Source organism: Tursiops truncatus, chromosome 19 (assembly GCF_011762595.2).
Source record: "Tursiops truncatus isolate mTurTru1 chromosome 19, mTurTru1.mat.Y, whole genome shotgun sequence".
Classification (NCBI taxonomy): domain Eukaryota; kingdom Metazoa; phylum Chordata; class Mammalia; order Artiodactyla; family Delphinidae; genus Tursiops; species Tursiops truncatus.
The window spans coordinates 49,843,770-49,866,966 of record NC_047052.1 but is presented as its reverse complement, the minus strand read 5'-3'; the positions used below and the strand labels follow the sequence as shown (position 1 = coordinate 49,866,966).

General features: G+C 46.3%; 1 protein-coding gene across 2 annotated transcripts in view; it reads right to left on the bottom strand.

The window, feature by feature from the left end:
* ARHGAP35 (Rho GTPase activating protein 35) overlaps positions 1–23,197 on the bottom strand; it is a 122,396-nt gene that overhangs the window by 16,151 nt on the left and 83,048 nt on the right. The gene's annotated exons all lie outside the window — the stretch shown is intronic.

The window sequence follows — 23,197 nt, the reverse complement described above, 5'->3', positions numbered from 1 at the left end:
CTCTATTTCTTCTATTTCTTCCTTCTTGTTCTTTTACAACTTTTTTTTTTTTACATTTAACTCTGCGATTCTTTTGGAACTTACTTGGTGTACGGTGTTAGGTAAGGAAAAAAGCAATGCTAAAATTCAATTAAATAATAACATGGGAGGATATAAAGTACCAAGTGAGAGAATGACTCCCTCCACCCTTCGCTCCCCACCCCTTGGCACAGGAAGCACTGCGCAGCTTGCAGTGGACTCCAAGCACTGTCTCTCAACTTGGTTCTCCTCCTCTCCAGGAAGGAAAGTCCACTGTTGTGCCCCTAAGACCATGGGTCTAAAGGACAATGACGTCACTGTGAAAACCAAGATGGGATCTCATGGCCAAACCAACCCTGGTTCCCTTCTGAAGATCACGGTTTTGAGCAACTCTGACCAGCTGAAGGGGCAGAGGAAGCACCCTGGAGCCACCATGAACACCAGAAGGCAGTGCGGACAGTGGAGAGAGGACGAGGCCCTGAAGTCCATTAGGAGGCTCTTGAGAGCCAAGTGTCTCAACATCAGTTATCACCTAATTGATGCCTCTGGAGAGGCACCCATCAGGCGAGATAAATGCCGTCGGCCTGTTTCTGGAGCCCCGGATTGGTGGCAGGTGAACTGTGAAGAACATCAAAGCAGAAGCCATCAAGTCCCTATAGCCTAAAAGCCGGTAACTGCACGTGGGCCCTTTCACCCCAGAGAACAGGGGGCCAACAGACCAGCCTCAAGGACGCCCTACCGTGCAATGCCTAGCTACGAAGGAGCTGCGCCGTCACTGTCCTCGGCACAGGAAGTGCAGACACTATCCAAACTCGAGGCCCTGGACACACCCCAGCCCAGTGGTGACCTTTCCCACTGCCCTCCCTTCTGGAGTTAATATTTCCTGCATGGTCACCATGTTGTGCACTGGGCTACATGCTTTCCCGCATCCACCACTCATTTATTAGATGAATGATGATGCCATCGAATCTTCAACCCCTTACGGTGGGGCTACTGGATGGAGAGAGAATACAGATGAGAAAAGGGAGATTCAGAAAGGTGAAGTCCTCACCCTAAACCGCATAGCTGGTAAGAGGCAGAGTGGTCTAAGTCCAGGGCCTCTGCTACTCTTCTGCCTCCACACTGTTCCAGAAGATGCTTGACATTCATCCACCATCAGGCTGGGGTCCAGACCACAGTCTCCCCCCTGACCAATCCCCTCAAAGAAACACCACATTTGAGTGAAACCCACTGGCCCTCAGTACCCTGGGGAGCCAATCTTGAGACGGTCCATCCCCTCTATTGCTGTCAACCTCCAGAAGTTAGAGGTCAGGATGGCCCCTGTTCACCATCCCTAGTTAGTAATTTTACAATGGTCTCTTTCCTCAGTGACTTTTCTAAACTATTCTCAGACACATTTAAACTTTCTACCTATTTCACATCTCGGGAAACACGTCACATGCTTACACATGAAATCACCCACGTTTTGACAAGCCCTGGGTATGTGTCAACAGATTCAAATCTTCACGCCCTAGGTTTAAAAAAATCACTACACTTTTCTCTTTACCTGAATATCAGCCCTCTCTAATACAAAGAAAACAATGATACAAACGGCAGGAGCTTAAAAAGTCCTCGATGAAGTAGCAGTGTCCACAGTTCCTGAGTCCCAGGGTGGAGAGGCACTCTCTGACCGGGAGAAGATCCTGACAGCCTCAGGCCATTCATCATCTTCTGGCAACCCTGACCTTCAGCGCGTACAGAGGAGCCCTCTGCACTGTCTCCTAATGGCCACCTGCCCCGGTATCACAGGGCAGAAAACAAACTGCAAGTTAGCTATCGGGAAATCATCGGAGGCGCGGGCCTGCTGAGACCTCACTAGATGGATGATCACAAAAATGGAAGCATCTGAACCACAAGGCTGGCTCCACAGCATCGATTAATCATCAACTTAGTATTTCCTGTAATCTGGACACGTGTTTATATTACGAAATCCCACTTTAAAATAGCAATTCTGCCACCGCTCTACACAACAACATGGCATAATTTAGGAAAGGTATCATCTGCTTGGCCAGTACAATTTTTCACAACTATTAATTAGACAACAATTAAATAAAAACAAAAGTCTGAGAGCAGACTTCAAACTGCAGGCTGCTCGGGAAACAGAGCTAGCAACACAGGTGAGAGCCAGGATGGCTGACAGGGCAAGGGCAGCTTTGCCAAGGAGCCCGGGACCGGAGCAGGGAAAGGGCTGGGGGCCTGGAGCAGGCCCCTAGGCAGAGACGCTGGATGCCAAGGGGTGTGCATCCTGGGACCCACAGACCCACACAGAAACACTCAGGGGCTGACTCTGGCTCACCCCTGCCCGCAGAAAGCAGTACCCCCCAGCCACAAGATCTGCTCCATGGCTAGAGGCCCCACTGAGAAAGCTTCACTCTTAAACTATGAGGCATCTCTACATACCAGAAATCTCCAAAGACCCATTACCATAGCAGAATCTCGGCAATAGGTCTTTTTTTTTTTTACAGAGCCCTACTGATTTCTTTGGGAATCTTTTAATCTTTGGGAATAGAACAAGAGAAACAAGTTAACATGTGGGAATAGAACAAGAGACAGTGCACAACAGCCAAGGCTGCTACCTTCAAAAATCTAAACAATTTCTATGTAGACAGTCTTGTTCCGACGGCTCTAGAGAACAGAGCTATGACTAGACTGGGAATGACAGGAAGGCAAATATTCTCTCAATATATAAAATAATAGTAGCTACAGCTGTCACTCATTATAAAGGGCCAGAGTTTTTGAACTCCCTTCTCACTGGATAGCCATCTGTCTGGGACGCTGTTTAAAAAGATTAATACCTGGTCTAAGAAGACAGCTAATAACACCAGTAATAAACCATTTATTGAAGGCTTACTATGTGTGAGGCACATAATGCTAAGTCCTTACCGTGCATTTCTACATCCGTTCTCACAATAGCTCCTTCAGAGATTGTTACTAATCTCATTTTACAGATGGGAATGCAGAGGCTAAGAGGTACCGTAACATGCGCGAGGTCAGAGAGCTAGTGAATTGCAATCTGAACCCCATCTGCTTCCAGAGCCTGTGTTCTTCTACTACTGCGTTTTAAATCACCAGTTTTCAAACTCGAGCGAGCAGCAGAATCACCTGGAGGGCTGGTTATAATATAGCTTACGGGGCTGCAACTGTAGGGTTTCTGATTCTGTTGGTTGGGAGTGGGCCCCAAAAACCTGCATTTCCAACACATTCCCAGGTGACGCCGATGCGGCTGGTCCAGGAGCCATACTGTGAGAACCGCCACCACTCTGGAAGACGGTCCAGGCCTCTAAGGTCCCTCTGACTCTTAAGATCTATGATTCAATAAAATGGGGGGGGGGAGGGGCAATACACAAGGAAAAATAAATACCAGATACTTCAGGAACAAAGCATCTCCAAAAAGTATTAAAACTGGTGCTTTTTATTTGTTAGCAAGCCTCTGCACATTATTTAAACCACGGCCACGTGTGATTTTTCAAAAGGACATTAAAAAATAGAAAAGCAAAGAGGCCTTATTTTTTCTTTCAATAAATATTTACTGGGCTTCCCTGGTGGCGCAGTGGTTAAGAATCCACCTGCCAATGCAGGGGACACGGGTTCGAGCCCTGGTCTGGGAAGATCCCACATGCCGCACAGCAACTAAGCCCGTGTGCCATAACTACTGAGCCTGCGCTCTAGAGCCCACGAGCCATAACTACTGAAGCCCGCATGCCTAGAGCCTGTGCTCCACAACAAGAGAAGCCACCGCAATGAGAAGCCCGCACACCGCAACGAAGAGTAGCCCCCGCTCGCCGCAACTAGAGAAAGCCCGTGCGCAGCAACAAAGACCTAACGCGGCCAAAAATAAAAATAAATACATACAATAAAATAAATAAATTAAAAAAAAAATTTACTGAGCACCCAACATGACAGATAAGATCCTTCACAGAGCTTTCAGCTGTGGTCTTCCTCAAAACTATTTTGGTGACAGAAGGCTAGATGACCCAGCAATGCCAGCCACGAGGTGTTCCCTATGGGCTAAGAACTGGCATATTTTACCCTTGACTTCCCCATCACAGCATCCGAGAGATGCCTGTGGCACCTGCCACACCAGGGGCCCCAGGAGAATGGACAGGTGACCTGCAGGAGCTTGGAAACCGAGAGGAGAACCACCTTCTGCTCTGGTACACGTCTGATTTTCTGAAACGTCCAAAAAAGTTTTTATTCCTGGATCCCAAGCACCACTTCTCGGCCCCGGCATTCTTGGCCTGAAGTCTTTCCGTAGTCTGCCCCGGCCAGGCTTCGCCCCTGCTCGGTCACACCAGGACTCAGTTCCTCCTAAGTTTCCTTTCTAGCAACAAATCAATACTTCCTCCAAGACAAACTCTGACTTGTTTATTTTTCACTTTCTATATTTAGATATAAAACTCAGCACTTTAGTCCTTAAAATTTTTTTTAAATTGGTGCTGCCAGTGCTGTAAGACACCCCACATCAGACAGGCTTTAACTACTAAACTGCTTCTGTCAACTTTTAAGGAAATGCATCTAATAGGCCATTCTCCTTCTTTCCTATATCCCAGAGGTAAGTCTCAGGCAGGCTAAGTTTCAAGGCCAGAGGGGTGCTGAGAACTCTGGGAGAAAAGGAAACCCCGTCGAGCATGAAGTCCAAGTTGTCTTGAAGGGGGCCGACCTCTCTGGGTCAAATGCCAACAGTGACACTGCAGTCTGTCTCCTCCTGAGGGTCACACTGCAGCACCCCCGCCATGACGGAAGGTGAAAGGGCTGGGGTGTGGCTGAGCGTTTAGCGTGGAATCACAAGCCGCTTACTGGCTCTAAGATCCTGGGCGATAGCGCTTCCTTTCCTTTTCTGCACAACACAGAACGGTCCCCACCGTACGCCCTGTTGGGGTGCACTGAACGAGGTCACAGCACAGGGCTAAGGGAGCAGCCATTATCCTAACGATCTCAGTGGAAAGCGAGCTGCCAAGTGGAGGAGCACCTGAATTTTGCTGTCAGGGAGATCCGGGTTCGGATCCTGACTCTAACTTCTGCACACCTGACTCTACAGCGGATCAACCCCCACCTTCTTAGACTACTGCAAGGAACAAACGAGATAACCTGCGTAAAGCCCACAGCAAAATGCCTCCCCCCCTGCCCTTTCTCAACATTTTAACAAGCTTCAACAGCAGCGCCTCCCTGTAGGCATGGCCTGTTCTGAGGGCTCGGCCAAAACAGGCCAGTTGGCAGAAAAACATTAAAAACACACACAGGCTTTGACACCAAAGTAACCTCAGTTTTGATCCTGGCTCTGTCTTACAGCTGCTGGGTGACTGAGGACAAATCACTCCACTTCTCAAAGCCTTGGTTCCTCAACAAATACGGGTTGTTTATTAATGACTATCAAGATGTTGTGAATACTGAGAATACACATATGAAAGCAAGTAATACAAATGGCTGGCACACTGAAATAATAATGATAATAATAAAACAATAATAACAACACTTAACTTTTGCTGAGGGCTTACTATGTGCCAGGCACTTTCCTAAGCTCTGCACTAGAATTATCATAGTGAATCCACCCAATAATTCCTTGAGGTAAATATTATTATTTTTATTCCCATTTTACAGAGAGCAAATAGAGGCTCAGAGAGGCTAAGCCCAAGGCCACAGAGCTGTGTGTACATGGTGGGGGGAGCAGGCTCTGAACTGGCTCACTCGGGTCTCTGTCTTGGATGACTGTGCACTTACTTTTATGTATTTTTTCACATCTTCATTGGAGTATAATTGCTTTACAATGGTGTGTTAGTTTCTGCTGTGCGACGCAGTGGATCAGCCGTATGCACACATGTCCCCGCGTCCCCGCCCTCCCACCTTGACTGTGCATTTACAGCATCGTGCTACCCCCTCCAATGTTAATTCCCTGTTCCCTTATCCTTTAAATATTACATGTAGGCTTTATCCTATAAATGCCAGATTCATTACGGGTTAGAAGGATTTTCCATTCCTCCCTTGTTTACTTATACGCATTCATGTCTTCATTCACACCCCACTCAGTGTTCTCATCTGTCAGTTGGAGGATAAGCAGGGATAGCCAGAGAAAAAATGCTGCCTCCTCTCTCGACAGACAGCAGCCAATGGACAGTGTCCGTGCTTTATTCCTATGATGAAGTTCTACTATTGATAACAGGAAAGAATCCCCACTAGATCTCCCCGTTGCCTTCCTGTGTTGGATGTGCTTGGAATGATTTTCTGGCTCTTCTATTACTTGAACACTAGGGTCACTCTGGCCCCTCCAGTGCCCCTTTGTTAGCTGTCTTCCCTTGGTAATTCCCTCGCCAATCAAGATCTGTTTCTGGCAGTGCCAGACCTCCTTTCTCCCCATGACAGAATGACACTAGCACTCTATTATGACTGCCTGACCGGGTGTTAGCCCCACAGCTAGGCATTGTGGCTTTATAAATTTCCAACGCCATTGCATGTACACACAGCCACGTCATAAATCTCAAGGCTGAGGAGGAAGGGAGAGAAGAGATCTGAAAGGGAAGAGAAGAAAATATCACACCAAGTCTGGGGCATCATATGGCTCCAGCATCTGGCTGATCCTTTATAAGCTACCCATGTATTTACTGTCATCAACTGTGAAAGAGGGCTTCTGGACCCTGCTCTGAGCCATATGAGGGGCTCTGTTTTTTTCTTGACTTTCAAGGAAACGCATAGCCCAATATATGTGTTTAAGAAAACCACTATGACAAAGTGAACCTTAGGCCAGCCCAGAGTTAATACTGCTCTTTCTGGGCAGCACGGGATGGAGAGGAGAGGAGTGTGACCTATAACTGAGGTGAGCAGACTGTACTCTGCAAAGCAGCAATGAATGTTCAAAGCCAAGAGCAGCTGGGAGACCCTACTGCCAAGAATGTGGGCGTCCTTCGGGCTCCAAGTGTGACTTCGCCAGCACACTCAAGCCCAGTGGCGCGGGGGTGATGGCAGTGTGACTCGGAGGTGAGCTAGTGCCACTGCAATGGGGGGGGGGGTCGTCACTGACTAAACAAAGAGCCACCAACAAAGAAACAGTCAAACGAACACACAGGTACAACCCCCCCCATGCATACAATGCCAACTTCCCTTCCACAGCAGGCCCCCAAGTGAAGCCCCTTGAGGTCACAGGCAGATTCCTCTCAAGCATTAATGAGGGCAGAGGTTAACTTCTTTCCGGTTTCTCATTCCCAATGAACCACGAAAGGTTCTGTGATGTCACCAATCACAGCCCAGTGTCCCTCCTTTCCTGGCCTCTCTTTCCTCACTAAGAAAGTACACTTCCATAGGTTAGAAGGCTGTTAACACTCTGGCATTAAATCTGATCGTGGTTACTCTGCATCTAGGACACAATACGAAGTTGTCCACATGTGGCCGGGGTGGCCTGCATCACCACCTGATCCTGCTGCCCTCTCCCAACCCACTTCACTCCAATCACGCTGGCCTTTCAGAGTCTCGAAGCGTGAGCCCCTCCTGCCTCCGAGCCTTCCTATAGGTTGTTCCTTCTACTTCTGCCTCCACCTTTTTGGCTGGCTGAACATTGCTCCCTCAGAAGTCTCCACTGACGCCCAGGTCTAAATTGAGTCAGTTATGATAATAAAAACTGCTTACATTTATGCAGTCCTCGTATTTCGGGCCAGGCACAGTGATGAGCATTTTACATGCATCATCTCCGAAACCCTCACGACAGCCCTATGTGTTGTATGTTACCATTAGGACTATTCCCATACAGACTCCAAAGCCTGTGTCTAACCACCGCCCTACACTTTCTCTGTATAGCAGTGGCCAAAACCTGAAAGTTACTGTACAGCTGTGTGATTATTCACCGCATGCTGGTCCTCCAAGGGGAGAACAGGCATGTTTCCTGATTACCGTTCTCTGTACCTGGATTTGGCACAGTAACTCGTGCCTGGAGAAGGCATTCAGTTAACTATCCACAGAAAGGAGGGAAGGAGGAACACACGCCTGAAAATAAAAGTGCAGTTTCTCTGGCTGAAGAGAGGAAGGAAGCGGACTGAAGTAGTTTGTTCTCAACCACCCTCGTGCCTCAGGGTGGCAGGCCTCCACCCTGCCCACAGAATACGGGAGAGAGAAGGCCTCAGGCCTGGCCAGCACAGAAAAGGTGCTTCCTACGCAAGCGCACCCAACTCCTACCTTCCTTTATGGACTTGGTTTCCCTGCCTCCGCTACTCCCTAGAGAAGTCATGGGGACTGAGTGAATTCCTGATCTCACCGGGGCAAGCCATCTGCTGTTCTACGTGCGGTCGGTCTCTAGATCTGGCCTGCTCACTTTTCCAGAGCAGGGCAACAGCTTTGCTTTGCCTGGGATCCCCCACAAGAGGGTTGCACCCTTTCCCAGAAGCTGGACAGACACACACACACGCACACGCCCCCCATGAGGGAGAGGGAGGGAGACAGCGAGGGCCCTCAGTCGAGAGCGGGTGCTGCTCCCCAGGGCTGCTGTGACAGGACAGCCTGCTGCACTGCCTGTCGGGGCAAAAACAGTCTCATCTCCTCTCTGCCAGCGAAGGGCAGAGCGGCCTGTCCACCAAAGCTCACTGCTGTGGAGAGGGAAAGTGCAGCGTAACAGGCAGGCAAGGCAGGCCTGTTGGAACTGTCTTGGGGATTTGGGCTTCCACCCAGATGATTTCTGTCTTGGATGGAAGGGCGGGATTACTCTGTGAAACAGGCTTTACTTCGCTTTGGCTGCTGGGCTCTCCAGGCAGCTTGCCAGGGCATGCTGTTCCGATCAGGGCACTGGGTCCCAGGGAAATCTGCTAGCACTGCCGAGTCACAAGCTACATGAACGCTGCTTATCTGAAAGAGCCCGAAGTGGAGCTGACTGCCTGCTTTTATGGCAAGAAGGCATTTTTGGAATGCAAATGACTTGTGTTTAACTTATAAGCAAGCAGAATACAGGAGGGTGGTGAGAAATGGGCACATGGGAAGTAGTCAAAAAATGTGGAGAAAGCTTTGTTTTAAAACTATTTGGATAACGAGAAAGCAACTAGCTAACCTAGAATTATAGGGGGAGGGAGAGATTAAGTAACACAGAACCCCCATAAAATCACAGCATATGAAACCACATACCTCATATTTTAGCACTTTACCATCAATTCAGAGCAGCATAAGTATGGCAGCTACTCACATAAAGCCCGTTGGTATATTCGAGCTGTAACTAACTGCACCTGCTAAACTATTATAGTGATAGGTGGCGGTATCTCTACTGAAATTAGATGCCTTTTCTGAAAGAATCACAGAGTTCTAGGCTGACTGCAGGGAAATAACTGTCTAGATTTAACAGCTCTAGTCCCACCGATTCCCTTCCATGATAACTGTAGAGAGTGGCTATGATAAATGAGGATGGAAATATGGAGGCTTTTTTAGGGCAGTCCCAAGTGGGAAGGAACTTGGTAAAGTTCTGAATCGTTTCAGTCTGATGCTACAAAGCTCACAGCTTCACCAGCCTGAAGCACAGAAGAAAGGGCTGGAATGTGGGTCCTTTCCATTCTGATAGCTGTGAGTGGCCTCTGCCCAAAGAACTCCAGGATTTGTTCCCTCTCTTATAAAAAGGGATTAGTGCTACTTTGAGATTAATGCTGTCCTCTAAGTCACGGGAGAGTAGCTAAGAAAGCAGGTAGGGTGCTCTAGGAAGAAAAGGCCCTGCACGAGCACCGTCCTCCCGGCATGACAAGAGGCACACCGGCCCAGGGTTGGGCTCTTCCTGCGGCTCCTTCCCAGCCTCAGAGGCCACTGGCCAATTCAGCCTTAGGTGTCCAGAGGGGCTAAGGAAGCCCACTGGCAAGGTTTTAGACGCAGGAGCCCTGGAGGGAGGGCAGGGACAGCGTGGTATAAAGGAAATATATATTTGGTCTTTGTCCCTAGTTACCGGCACAGAGCTCCTAAAACCCTCAGGAATTTCCTGAGTGATAGGAGTGTCTTTTGTTATTCATAACAAGCCCCTTGTTACCCGATACCTGAGTTTATGATAATGAGGTGGACTCTTGGCGGGGGTGGGGTGGGGCGCCCTAGATAGCTTCAGGACGGGGGCTAGTCACCAGGAAGACCCAGCCTTGATGAAAGAGTGGAACTTTCAGCCCCACCCCCACCTCCAGGGAGGGTAGAGGGGCTGGAGATTGAACTCAGTCACCAATGGTCAATGATTAATCAATCATGCCTGTTTAATGGAACCTTTATATAAAAACCCTAAACAACAGGGTTCGGAGAGCTTCCAGGTTGGTGAACGCATCGAGGGTGGCGTGCCCAGAGAGGGCATGGAAGCTCTGTGTCCCTTACCCCACACTTTGCCCTAGGCATCTCTTCCATTTGGCTGTTCCGGAGTTGTATCCTTTATAGTAAACTGTAATAGTAAGACAGCTGAACCCTGAACACGGTGGGGTTAGGGGTGCTGAATCTCGACACAGTTGAAAATCCGCCCATGACTTATAGTCGACGCTCCATATCTGCGGTTCTTCCGTATCGGTGGTCCAGCATCCACAGATTCAACCAACCGCAGACGGGGGAGTACGGTTGTACTTACTATTGAAAAAGATGTGAGTATAAGTGGACCCACGCAGTTCAAACTGTGCTGTTCAAGGATCAACTGCATAGCATTTTCCTGAGTTCTGTGAGTTGTTCTAATAAATTATCGAACCTGGGCGGAGGTTGTGGGAACCCCCGACTTTCTGGCCAAGTCAGACAGTGTGTGCACAGCCTAGGGACTTGCAACTGGCGTGGTGAAGTGAGGGCGGTTCTGCGGGACTGAGCCCTAAACCTGTAGAGCCTGATGATAGCTCTGGGTGGTTAGTGCCAGAATTGGGTGGCAGGACACCCGGCTGGTGTCGGAGAACTGACGTGGTATTGGAAAAGACGCCACACAGTTGGTGTCAGGAGGGAAGAAAACCGTCCCATGCAGTTAGAGAGGGGTATTGGTGTAGGGTACCAGAGTCCGGCATCAGCTGCCTGATCCCATTGCTCCATTAGCTGGCAGGGCCCAACTGATCTGTCTTCTTTGGGCTTCAAATTACCCCAGTGAAGGGAGGCGATGTGGCCAAAAGGGTAATCAATGGCTCTGGGTTAGAGTCCCAGCTCCAATCTCCATCTTTCTGAATCCCCTTTTCCTTTTCAGAAAATTGGAAATTACACCCTTCTCAGAAGACTGCTATGAGAATGGTATGAGACTCACGGAAACACTCAGCACTGGGCCTGGCAACGTGAGGTCCTAATTGGCACTTGGCACGTGTTCCCTCTTAATATGCACAACTACCCTTGCAAGGAAGCCAAGGAAACACAGACTCAGAGAAGGTAAGGAACGAACTGAGGGTCAGGCCTGCCTCGCTGCCCACAGGTGCCGTAGAAGGCTCTGTGCCGCATGCTAGGGCTAAGTAAAGAGCATTTCCCAATTAGATTAAGCAGCCTGGGAGTTCACCAACAACGGTAGGAAATCAGCTCGAGAAAGAGTCTGGCCTTTTGTCCTGCTGTCTCCCACCAGGGCAACACTGTAATTTGCTCTCAGTTAGTTATAAAGCTGAAATATATGCATATTACTTATTCCGAACACTTAGCAGCCATTTTCCATTTACTAGTTTGGTGGGGTTTTTTGGAAGGCTGTTCCAGGAAAGACTGGGTTGGTGTTTTCTGAGGAATGGTACATCACACATCAAAGTGCTCACTGACGCTGGGCGTCTGTTTCTCACGGTCACTGTGAACACACGAGGGAGACAGATGTGTGCTAAGCCATCGCTCTGTGCGGAGGGATAAAACCGAGGGAGTTATTGAACTCCAGCACCCAGGAGGGTTGTCTATTTTCAATCTGTAATATGGAGGTGAGATACTGAAAATAAAGCCAGGAGCTAACGTACCACTTTAAAAGTTTTATTAGCTGCTATTACTTCTGTTTGTCATGAGTATACGAGATCAGCGACTCTCTATTTTGGAAAGGGTCCAATGGGAGGGGATGGGCACACAGTAAAACTGGAGGTGGACTATACCAATTTGGGCCACCAAGTTGCATGGAATCACTGGGAAGCTATGAGGCCTCCTGTCCTGGAGAGCTGGGAAGAGAAAACTATTTGATCTAGTCTCAATCACCTCAATGCTACTCATCCTTCAAGTCCTAACACATCCATCTCCCAGCCCTCACTGATCTCTCTTTTGCCGGCTCTCGAAGAGGTTTCGGGTCAAATCTTTTAATCTTTATTGGATCATAAACTCCCTGAGGACAAAGGTGCGCCATCATCCCGCCTGCTCTGGGTCAGATGGTAGGTATTCCACCGACACTTGGCTGCACGGTAGTCTTTAACCTTTTGGGAGGAGGAGACTCCTCTTACTCTGATAACCTAACGAAGGCTGTAGATTCTGGTGCATCCCCATCGTGCGTGCACGCACACACACAAGCTCACCAACAGCTGTAGGAAATCAGGGGTTCACAGGCCTCCAGAAGCCTGTCCATAGTCCCTAGGTTATGCGCCCCTAAGTAAAAATAAACCCACACAGTTCTTCAAGTCACACTTTCCAGGGGTTTCAGAATCTGCTTTCCCCCAATTTCCCTGCTCTAACCATACGAGGTCCCTTAACAACAAATATTTACGTAAACTCCAAAGACAGCTCTTGTGGCAGCAGCACCCTACAGCATTCAAAGGGAAACAAAATTTTATGCAATCAATTTAAGAGCCTGGGCAGGGAAAAAGAGAAGCAAAAAAAGCGAAAGTGTAGACAGACTTGCCAAGAAGAGATCTTTAAGTGATCAATCCTCAAGAATTCATCTTGCGTCTAGTGACCATTTCCTATCTGCCTTAATCTAACTAATTTAGTACATGGGACAAAAAAATCACTTATTCCTTCAATAAATACCCAAGTGCCTACTGCACGTCAGGTGCTGTGCCTGGTGATGGCAAAGAAGAGACAGTCTCTGCTCTTGAGTTCCTCAGTGTAGCAGCGTTGCAGGAAACAAAGCAGCAAAGTGACAAAGACAATGAATGCAGAGTGGTGACAAGAGGGCTGCATACCAGTAGTAGACAGCCTACTGGTTCTGCCAGTAGTGACACCTTACCTTGCCTTCGGCAGGTGGGAGGGTGGGTATTCAGGGAAGGATTCCTGAAAATGGAGATAAACTCAGAAGCCAAATCCAACCCAAGAATACTTGTAGCAAAGAGATCTAACAATGGCACAAGGAGATCTTTTTCAGAGGGCAAGGAGAGAAAATTGATTGCTTCTTTGAGGCTGACAACACCCCACAGACAACAATTCATTCAACTGTTATTTAGACAGTCAAGCTCTCTGTCTTTACATCCTTGAAGGAAGAGTGTTCGCTAACAACCTGCCCACTGCTGCTCAGATTAGCCTGGGTGTAACTGTTCACTTAGAGTCACAGAGACTCCAGCACTGTCTCCGCCCAGCCTCTGCTTGCTCCTGGTAGCTGAACAACAGCTCGAGCAGCCCCAGGGTGCATCAGGGAGAAGAGAAATCACCAGGTAATGAGGAATCTTTGTCAGAGCAGGTCTCTGCTCTAAGGACCTCTGAACTGATACAGGCTGCAGTGGACTGAAAAATTTAAAGTGCCAATCCCCTGGGGTAAAACATCTATACACCTACCCTCCATTTATTATTATCATCATGATTATTAAAACAGCTGTTTTCCTTTTCTTTTTGGCCGTGCTGCGTGGCTTGCAGGATCTTAGTTCCCCGACCAGGGATCGAAGCCGGGCCACAGCAGTGAAAACGCCAAGTCTTAACCACTGGACCGCCAGGGAATTCCCTTATTTTTGAACTCTAAACTCTAAAGTGATTTATAGACAATTCTCTCAACTCAGAAAAGGTGCGCCTGAATCCTCATGGCCAGCCGCACCCTCGGGACACCAAGTCTCCCATTAGCCCTGGCAGCCTGACCCACTCGCTTTCTTTCCCCCTGCTCTGCTGACTCGCAGCTCCCTTCCTTCTGCGCCCCTCTATTTAAGTATCCTACCTCGAAAGTTTCACATTCCCTGGACTGTTAGCAATACACCCTCTACCCCTCACACTAAGAACGCAGGGAAATTAGTTCTCACTCAGATGTTGCAACCTTGCTCAAGACCTTAGTATTATACGCATCTTTTTGCTTCTCCCTATCTTTAGATACAATTCCACGTTTCCAAGGAATGGCACTTCTGAGGAAAGAGGTCTTCTGAACGTCTCTACACCATTCATTCGTTCATAATCATTTATTAGAGCCCTGTGTCTTGGTTTGGAGGATACAATGATGAAGACCCAGTCCCTTCCCTCAAGGAACTTAGGATCCGTTGAGGAAGGAAGACAATCAGAGTCCAGAGTGTAAGTGCTCACAGAGCACTGCACAGAGCACTACAGAACACAGGCTGGTGGGCACTGGCTCAGAGGGTAGGCCAGAGAAGGACGCCAGGAGGGGACTCTTGAAAGGGAACGGCGAGTAAACGTACCGCGGGTGAGACATATCACAAAAGCTGCAGAAGCGGCATGCCGTGCGGCTGAAGTTTATCATCGTGGATGAAAATGACATGAGGTGAGGCTAGATGATGGGCAGGGGCCGGTTTTGCTGGCAACAGCATTAAACTTTATCCTGGAGGTAATGGAGAGCCACTGAAGAATTTTAAACATGGGAAGGTGATGTGATCTCATTTATTTTACAAAGATATTTGCAGCAGTGTGGCTAAAGGACTGAACGGACATGAGACCAGAAGGAGAAAGACCAATTACCAAGAGGCTATGATCATAAACCAGGAAGAGAGTGAGATTAACTGCAGTGGCAGGGGCCAGATTCAAGACCCACTCAAGTGGTAAAAACAACAGCATCCATTGGTTAGGTTGACTGATATGGGACGGTAACAAGGGAGTGCCCTCCGAGAGCTTCAGCGAATTCTCTCCGATAAAAACCTTCAAACCCTGCCTTCCCACTGATGATAACAAGGGTTGATAAGCTTTCTTAAGCACACCAAAATCCTTTTTCCAAATAAAATCTTAAACTGAACTTTAAGGGTGAAGGACCCAGAATCCTAGTGGGCTGTGTTCCCCGTTTCCACACAGAAAACCTTCCTTAGAATCCTAGGGACCCGAGACTGACAATCCGAAAACCCCTGTCCAAGTCTAAATGCCAGAACCTGACATTCAAAGGATTCTAGGGCAACATAGCTATGTGGTCAACAGCACCTCTCACCTCTACACCTGAATCTTGTTCAGTCCACCTTCCCTACCTAGAAGATTCTTCTCCATCCTTTCTTTGTTACAGAATCCAACTTATCTTTCTGGCCAAGCCCCCAGCCCAGACAAGTACCAAGCCAGCTCAAGGGATTTCTTCCCTTCCCTGACTTCCACCTAACGTTTCAGCCTCATGGACTTGAGGCAAACTCACTGCCGTGAACTATTAACTATTAATTTCCTCTTCCATGTAGCTCTCTTTCCAATGGGACCTGGCCTTAGGCTCAGGTTCTCCTCAGCATTGAAAACGCCTTGTACTCAATAGGCCCAGATATTTACAGATTGACAAACTAATTCATTACACTTGACCTCATCAACCTTAGAAAGGAAACACAAACAACAGCAGGGCTTCCCTGGTGGCGCAGTGGTTGAGAATCTGCCTGCCAATGCAGGAGACATGGGTTTGAGCCCTGGTCTGGGAAGATCCCACATGCCGCGGAGCAACTGGGCCCGTGAGCCACAATTACTGAGCCTGTGCGTCTGGAGCCTGGAGCCTGTGCTCCACAGAGAACAAGAGAGGCAGTGATAGTGAGAGCCCCGCGCACAGCGATAAAGAGTGGCCCCCGCTTGCCACAACTAGAGATAGCCCTTGCACAGAAACGAAGACCCAACACAGCCATAAATAAATAAATTAAAAAAAATTTTTTTTTAAAAAACAACTGCAATGACTAATTATGAGAAAAATGAGACATCATGGGAAAAATGAGACATCATGACCTTGAATTGAAAGACCATACACTACACAAAGATGCTGAACTGCATTTTAAACATAAACCAAATAAAAATCTCAACGGCATGGGGACTTCCCTGGTGGCGCAGTGGTTAAGACTCCATGCTCCCAACGCAGGGGGCCCGCCCGCGTTCGATCCCTGGTCAGGGAACTAGATCCCACGTGCACACCGCAACTAAGAGTTCACATGCCACAACTAAGGAGCCCACATGCCACAACTAAGACCTGGCACAGCCAAATAAATATTAAAAAAAAAATCTCAATGCAATGCACTGAGAAAATATTAAATGCACTAAATGCACTAAAGAAAATAATTCAAAAAGTCACATTAAGATACTTTTTAAAAGAAAAAAATAGTAAAACTATCTTTAAAAGATCTCATAAAAAATATCACACAGAGGCAGGCTGGAAGGTTACCCTGTAGACCTCGGTGGCTGCTGGGCGTATATGCTAGGCAATAGGGCTGCAGAAAAATGGAAGCTTTGCCGCCAACTACTTCCTTTACTAACTTGGTCTTGACTATAATCTTCACTAGACTGAGAGCCCTTCTAGGGAAATATGAACTGTCTTATTCATCGTTGAACCTCCAGCACCTAAGGGGAACTGGCATATAACAGGTTTTTAATTACTCTTTTAGGATAGTGTGACGCTATAGAATATTCTGGTAAAGAGTTGAAAATGATTAATTCTACCAGTTATTAGAACACATTATAAAATAAGAATTCACAAACCATGATTTTGGTGTAAAAACATGAGAGTGAAATCTGTAAAACAAACATCTTAGAAAAGACCCAATTTTTAGGATTTAATGGTTGATAAAGTAATTGTCACAAGACACAGGGGATGATACAAAAGGTAGTACTATGATAACTGAATAAAAATTTACATCCATGCTTCATATTTGGACAGGCTACCAAAGACTTATCAAGACTATGCATTTCTGCAAGTTTCTGAGACTTTTATAGTCTCACCCTGGGTTCATGTTGGCTTATGCCTATTCTATCTTTTCAAAGAATTCACATATTGATCTTAAAACCCAGGTAAAATCTTCTTCCACTAAGCTCCAGCAAACCACACCTACTCTTCTGCTGAACTGAAACTGCCCTGACAAGCAAATGCTACCCTAAATCCAGAGGGTTAGCTGAGTCAGTCAGCAACTGAAAATAATTTTGTCACACAGTTTTTCAGTGGAGGTTGACCTATGGTGTAAAGGAAGACAAAGAAAGATGCCACCTGCTCAAGTTTGCAAAATAAATTAGCAATTGAATTTTCTATTTATAGTAATCGCATCTCTGATGATATGACACATGGTGGTATTTGGGCAACAGGGTATCACAGCAATAAATCATTACTGAAAGCATACTACCTGGGTGACACTACACTAGGGGTATAAAAATCACCAACACTGTCATATCCTTTCAGGAGGTGACAATTTAGGGAGACAAGGTAAAGATGTGAGAAGTGTAATCAACTTAAAGATAATAAAAGGTAAGCTATAGGGCAGAACATGTGACTGCTAAGCAGAGCACACGGACAGTACCGGCACAGAAGTCCAGAAGAGGGAGGGTGAGGTCAACAGAAGTAAGGATGGCCGATCAGTGAGAAGGCATAATTCAAGCTGGATCTTTGATAACAAATTGATTTGCTGAGGCCAGAGTGGAGGAAGGAAGCAGAGGGTGAAGGGAAACAAAAGGGCAGACAGTAGTGAGGTGGGGTAGGGGCTTGGAGTAAGTCCAACGTGAGAATTTTCTACTGAGAGGGCCCACTTACAGAAGGCCCCGGCTGGTTCAAAATAAGGACTTACCAACTTGGTGTCTCTTCAATATCATATCTGGAATGTCTTCCCCCAGCATTGTATTTACCAGTGCCCCCTTTAGAATAGATCAGTAACTACCTTTAACATGTGTCCTCCATGCGTCAGGGATGTTTAAGATTTAAGAGGTGGCCATTCTGGACTTTACATACTTCCCTAAATTTGCATAACTCAATCTCTTGGTATTGTCAGGACATGGACTCGGCCATGATAGTAAGACTGTATTATGTTAAGAAGGCGGCTCTTGTAATTTAGCCATTATTTCTAACTCACGGTCACACAGCACATCCCACACAGATGTGCTACCAGCACTAGCAAAGTCAATAGGTACGTGCATGCCAGCAAGTGCTCAGAATACATCTTAATCTCCCATCAATTTTTTGACCACAGGGAAAATTTCTGACCACAGGAAATGCTCAAACAACCCAACTATGCTTTGACTCACAGAAAGTTTCCAGATAGAATCTCCACAGCAAAATAAAGGAATCCGGGATGCTGAAAATCCTGGAGTCACACACCACACAAAACAATTCCTTGGAATCCACCACTCCACCACCCTCCTAAAGCAGGCCAGGAAGGATAACACAGAAAGTCTGTTTCTTTTTTACTTTAAACAAACAATTTTACTGAAAAAGATACAATTATCTAAAATAGGGACTGGTCTGAAAACAATCAGAAATAAGCAGTGGCAAGTACAGATTAGGATGCAATGAGAAGGCGGCTCAAGGAAAGGAAATCGTGAGTGAGAGGCAGGCTGGAATGACAGAGAACTGGACTTTTCCTCAGCTGTAAGCCTTCCGAGCTTGTCTTGTCGACTGGGTGTGTGAGGCCTGTGCTAGGGTATTCCCAAACATAGCAGTGTGCGCTATAAAACCAGAAATTCCATTTGACACAGCAGCTGGCTCTCAGACACACCATTATTCTTCAAGGGCCTCAAGGTGAGAGACACTGTCACACATTCACAGCCCTTCCAAGTGCCAACAGCATCACTAGTCCAATATTGGCAAGACAGGTCAGGGCTCCAGAGCCAGCGTGAGGCTCTCAGGAAACCTCAGCTGCATCTGGCAGGAGAGGGAGGAAAGCCTTCAACTCTTGGGGTCTTAATCTATAAAACCAGAGTTGGACTAGATGCTTTAAAAAACAAAAAAACTCTCATTGAAGTATAATACACATTTATAAGTTTATAGAGAAGTGTACAATGATAAATTTTCACACACTGAACGCACCATGTAAACAGCACCCAGACCAGGATACAGAACATTTCCAGCATTCCAGAAGCCCCCGTCTAGTCTCTATTCCTCACCAAGGATAACCACTGTCCTGATTTATAATAGCACAGGTAAGTTTTTCTGTTTTTCTTCTTTATATAAACAGAATCATACAGTATATATTCTTTTGTCTCTGGCTTCTTTTGTTCCACACGTTCGTGAGATTCACCCATATTGCAGAGTTGAATTAGATGAGTTTTTGAAAATAAATTTATTTATTTTTGGCTACGCTGGGTCTTCGTTGCTGCGCGCAGGCTTTCTCTAGTTGCAGCGAGCGGGGGCTACTCTGTAGTTGCGGTGCGCGGGCTTCTCACTGCGGTGGATTTTCTTACTGTGGAGCACGGGCTGTAGGCGCACGGGCTTCGGTAGTTGTGGCACGCGGGCTCTAGAGCTCAGGCTCAGTAGTTGTGGCGAACGGGCTTAGGTGCTCTGCGGCATGTGTGATCTTCCGGGACCAGGGCTCGAACCCGTGTCCCCTGCACTGGCAGGCGGATTCTTAACCACTGTGCCACCAGGACCCTGAACTACATGATTTTTAAGGCATCCTGAAATTCTAACGTATGACCATTTTAAAAACATGTGCTACCCTTATACACTGAACATTATTTTGGCAATATCCATCAAAACACAAAACGTATCCTTCAGTCCACTCTGGGGTATTTATCCTACAGATACATTTGTACACCTGTGTTTGAGTGTGCATACATATGCCTACAGACAGATATCCACTGCAGTACTGTTAATAATAAAAGACTAGAAACAATGTCCCTCAACAGCAAATAAATGATGATATATCCAGACCAAGAAATACTATGCGGTGAAAGGGAGGAGGAGGAAGCAAAGCAGAAGAGGAAAAAGTAGCGGTGGTAGTAGTAATAAGTAGTTTATACCTACTGGGGAATATGTACACAACATGTTTTTTAGGTGGAAAAAAATAAGTCATAGGACAGTACGCTTAGTGCCGCTCCAACTGTGTGTAAACACGTTGTGCACGTGATGCTTATTATGTATATGTATATGCACAGAAGATAAATCCTGCAAGGGAACCATTCAAACTCCTAACAGCAGATATCTATGAGGAATGAGAAAGCAACTTTACTTTTCCACTTCAAACAAGTCTATACAGTTCAATTTTTTTAAAGTAATATACATTTATTGTTAAACTTCTTTTCATACAATATAGCAATTACGTATAGGGTAAACAGTAAAAAGCCGATTTTCCAACACTACCCCTATCAAAAATCTCCCTCCCCTCCCAGAGCCACCTGGGAGGCACTCCTGAAACCCTGGCAATTTTCAGACGTTTTTCACACCAAGTCATAAGCATATACCTTGACATAAGCACAGGTTTACTCCACCTTATAATGGGATCACACTACACACATAATTTTGCAACCTGCTCTTCCCACCTTACAATAAATCACGGACATACAGTCCCATATTGGCTAGATAAACCTTATCTTTTTAACATCTACCTAGAACTCCACTGTACAGATGCACTATTCTATTAACAGACGTCCTTGTACATACCTTTGTGTGGACATATACAAACACTTCCATAGGACGATAAATTCCCAGAAGGGCCAGTGGCTGGGACTGAGAGCGTAAGAGGTTTAAATTTTTAACAGACACTGCCAAATCATCTTTTTTAATGGCTATGTCTATTTACATTCCCAACAACAGTACACGAGTGCACCAAATTCTAAGCATTCTGCCTTTGATTATTCTTAACAAGGAGTACCTATTTTACAAGAACAACAAACACTTAAAAAAAAAAAGGAGTAGAAACTTTTAGGTTTAGGACCTAGTGAAAAAAAGTCTTAAGTTTAACCTACTTTAAAATACTTAGAAGGCCAAAGAAAGCACCTGACTTACTGCTATGCACATATCCCCACCCACGAAGACTGCTGGCCCTCGACATTTTGATCAGAAACTATCAAGCCACCATGACTTCTGGCTGCCAAGGTCCATGCTACAATCGAGCAAGAGAAGTATAGTTGTGCTGCCCTGAACCGTGTTTCTCTGCCATATCAAGACTTCCACTGTAAAATTATCTGGGCTTTGGTTCCTTGCTTCTAGGAAATGCCAAATGTTGTAAACAGGGCTAGCATTTCAAAGCACAGACAACCAGGGCTGTTATGCTAGTTTTAGGAGGGCAGGCGTTTTTTTAAGTCAGCAAGGCCATTGTAGACAAGATAGTCTAATAAGCCTCCCATTTAAAAGTTGGGGACACTCAGGTCTTAAGATATAAAGATTAAGAGCCTGAGTTCTGGAATTAAATAGATCAACATTTGAGCTGAATCTGCTATTTATGAGTTAAGCCACTTTTGGGCAAATGACTTAATTTTTCTCAATACCAGCTCACCATTAAAACAGGAAAATAATAATCTCTGCCTCATAAGACTCTATGGGGGTTAAGTAAGATCATGCACAAGAGAGAAAAGCTCAGAACCTTTTCCCTCTGCAGAATCACTCAGGAAGTTCTATGCAGAGCTGGACACAGACATTCCAATCCACTGGTATGCTAAAAGAAAAACGTACAAATTCAAACACCAGAAATTCTAAATGGAACACTTGCCAACTCTGCTGATACAACTGACAGGTAGCCATGGTTGTCCTTAATTAGTACTTCTGTCCTTGTCCCACTCTCCTTTCCTGGAAACAAGGAAGAATAAACTCCTTTGCTCCCACTGTGGTTGGGTAAAGTCATGTGGCCAGTTCTGACCAGTGACTTGTGAGCAGAAGTGAGGTGAAGCTGAAACATTTAATTCCTGGAATGAGATCCTCCAGAAGTTTCTTCCCCTTCGCACCTAGCGTCGTTCAAGAGGGTGGCTGCTCCATCAGTGGGTCCCTGAGTGAGGACAGTGCAGAGCAAAGCTGCCAGAACAAATATCATAAATGAGTGGAAAAAAAATCTTTGCTCTTTTAAGCCACTGAAATTGTAAGCTGGCCTCATCTGACTGATATACTATGGCCAGCTGGAAAAGAAGAATCTAGCTAAAGAAATGACAGCAATAATTAAGGTTGGGGTGAAAAATAAAATCTATTCTATAGAAAGGATCTTTCTTTATGTAGACTCAAGAATGAAAACCTACGAAATTCTCCATACTACAAGACCTAAGGAAGCCACAAGGGTCTGTGTGGGTCTGTTACCTACAGACTCACAGAGCTTCCTGTTTTGGTGACGGGACCGGCCGGCATTTACTCCTGCCGCACACACTGCCGGATCATAAAGGAGACATAGCTTTCTCAAGTTTCTCAGCAGAGTGATATATACACACAAGAAGATGTGTAACCGAGCACAGAGATCTAACTGAAATGCGCATAAAATCAGAGGGAGACAGAAATAGGCTAATGGAGAGAACACAGGAAAGGGTCTAAGCACATCCCTCTCAATAACCCCTCAAGCCGCTCCCTCAACAAGATCAGATGACCTTTAAATGACACAAAAGCAGCAATTTCCCGACCAATGGTGGTGAGCAAGTTCTCAGGAGGAGGCAAAAAATAAGGGCTGCTTAAAAAATGAGTTTTTCAGAAAGCTAAATGTATTAAAGTTAGAAGACTGTATTTCATTTTAAAATGGCAGAACGAAGACTTTACCCCTTTCTCCACTGGAGAACCACACAAAAGCAACCAGGAGAATGAGAAACAGAAACATCACGTCTTTGACAAAACTAGAGACATCTGTGACCCCAAACCCCAATATGTGAGTAAGAACCACCAAATGCTGTAAAGGTCAAACAAGGGTGTGGGAAAGCGATGAGAGAGAGCGCCTGTTGTTACAGATGTCAGACAAAGCATGCAAGTCCACTTCTCAAAAGTAAATGCTTCATTCTAAGGGGGCAATACCAGCAATCCATTGTTTCTAACAGTGGGAACTCAGTGGGAACTGGCTCAGGGACTGGTCACTGAGGCTTCCTCAGACCCAGTAAGGCATGAAGAATCATATACACAAGTCAAACCTACAGGAAGCAGTCTGTCAAGGAGGTAGGGTGACAGGGAATGCCTGGGGCATTACAACTGCCATTTCCAGATGTCTGAGGGCAAGAAAGGCTAGTAGAATATTCAAGAAAAACCCCTCCTAGGCTAGCCCCTTCGCAAAAGAATTTTCTACAGTCT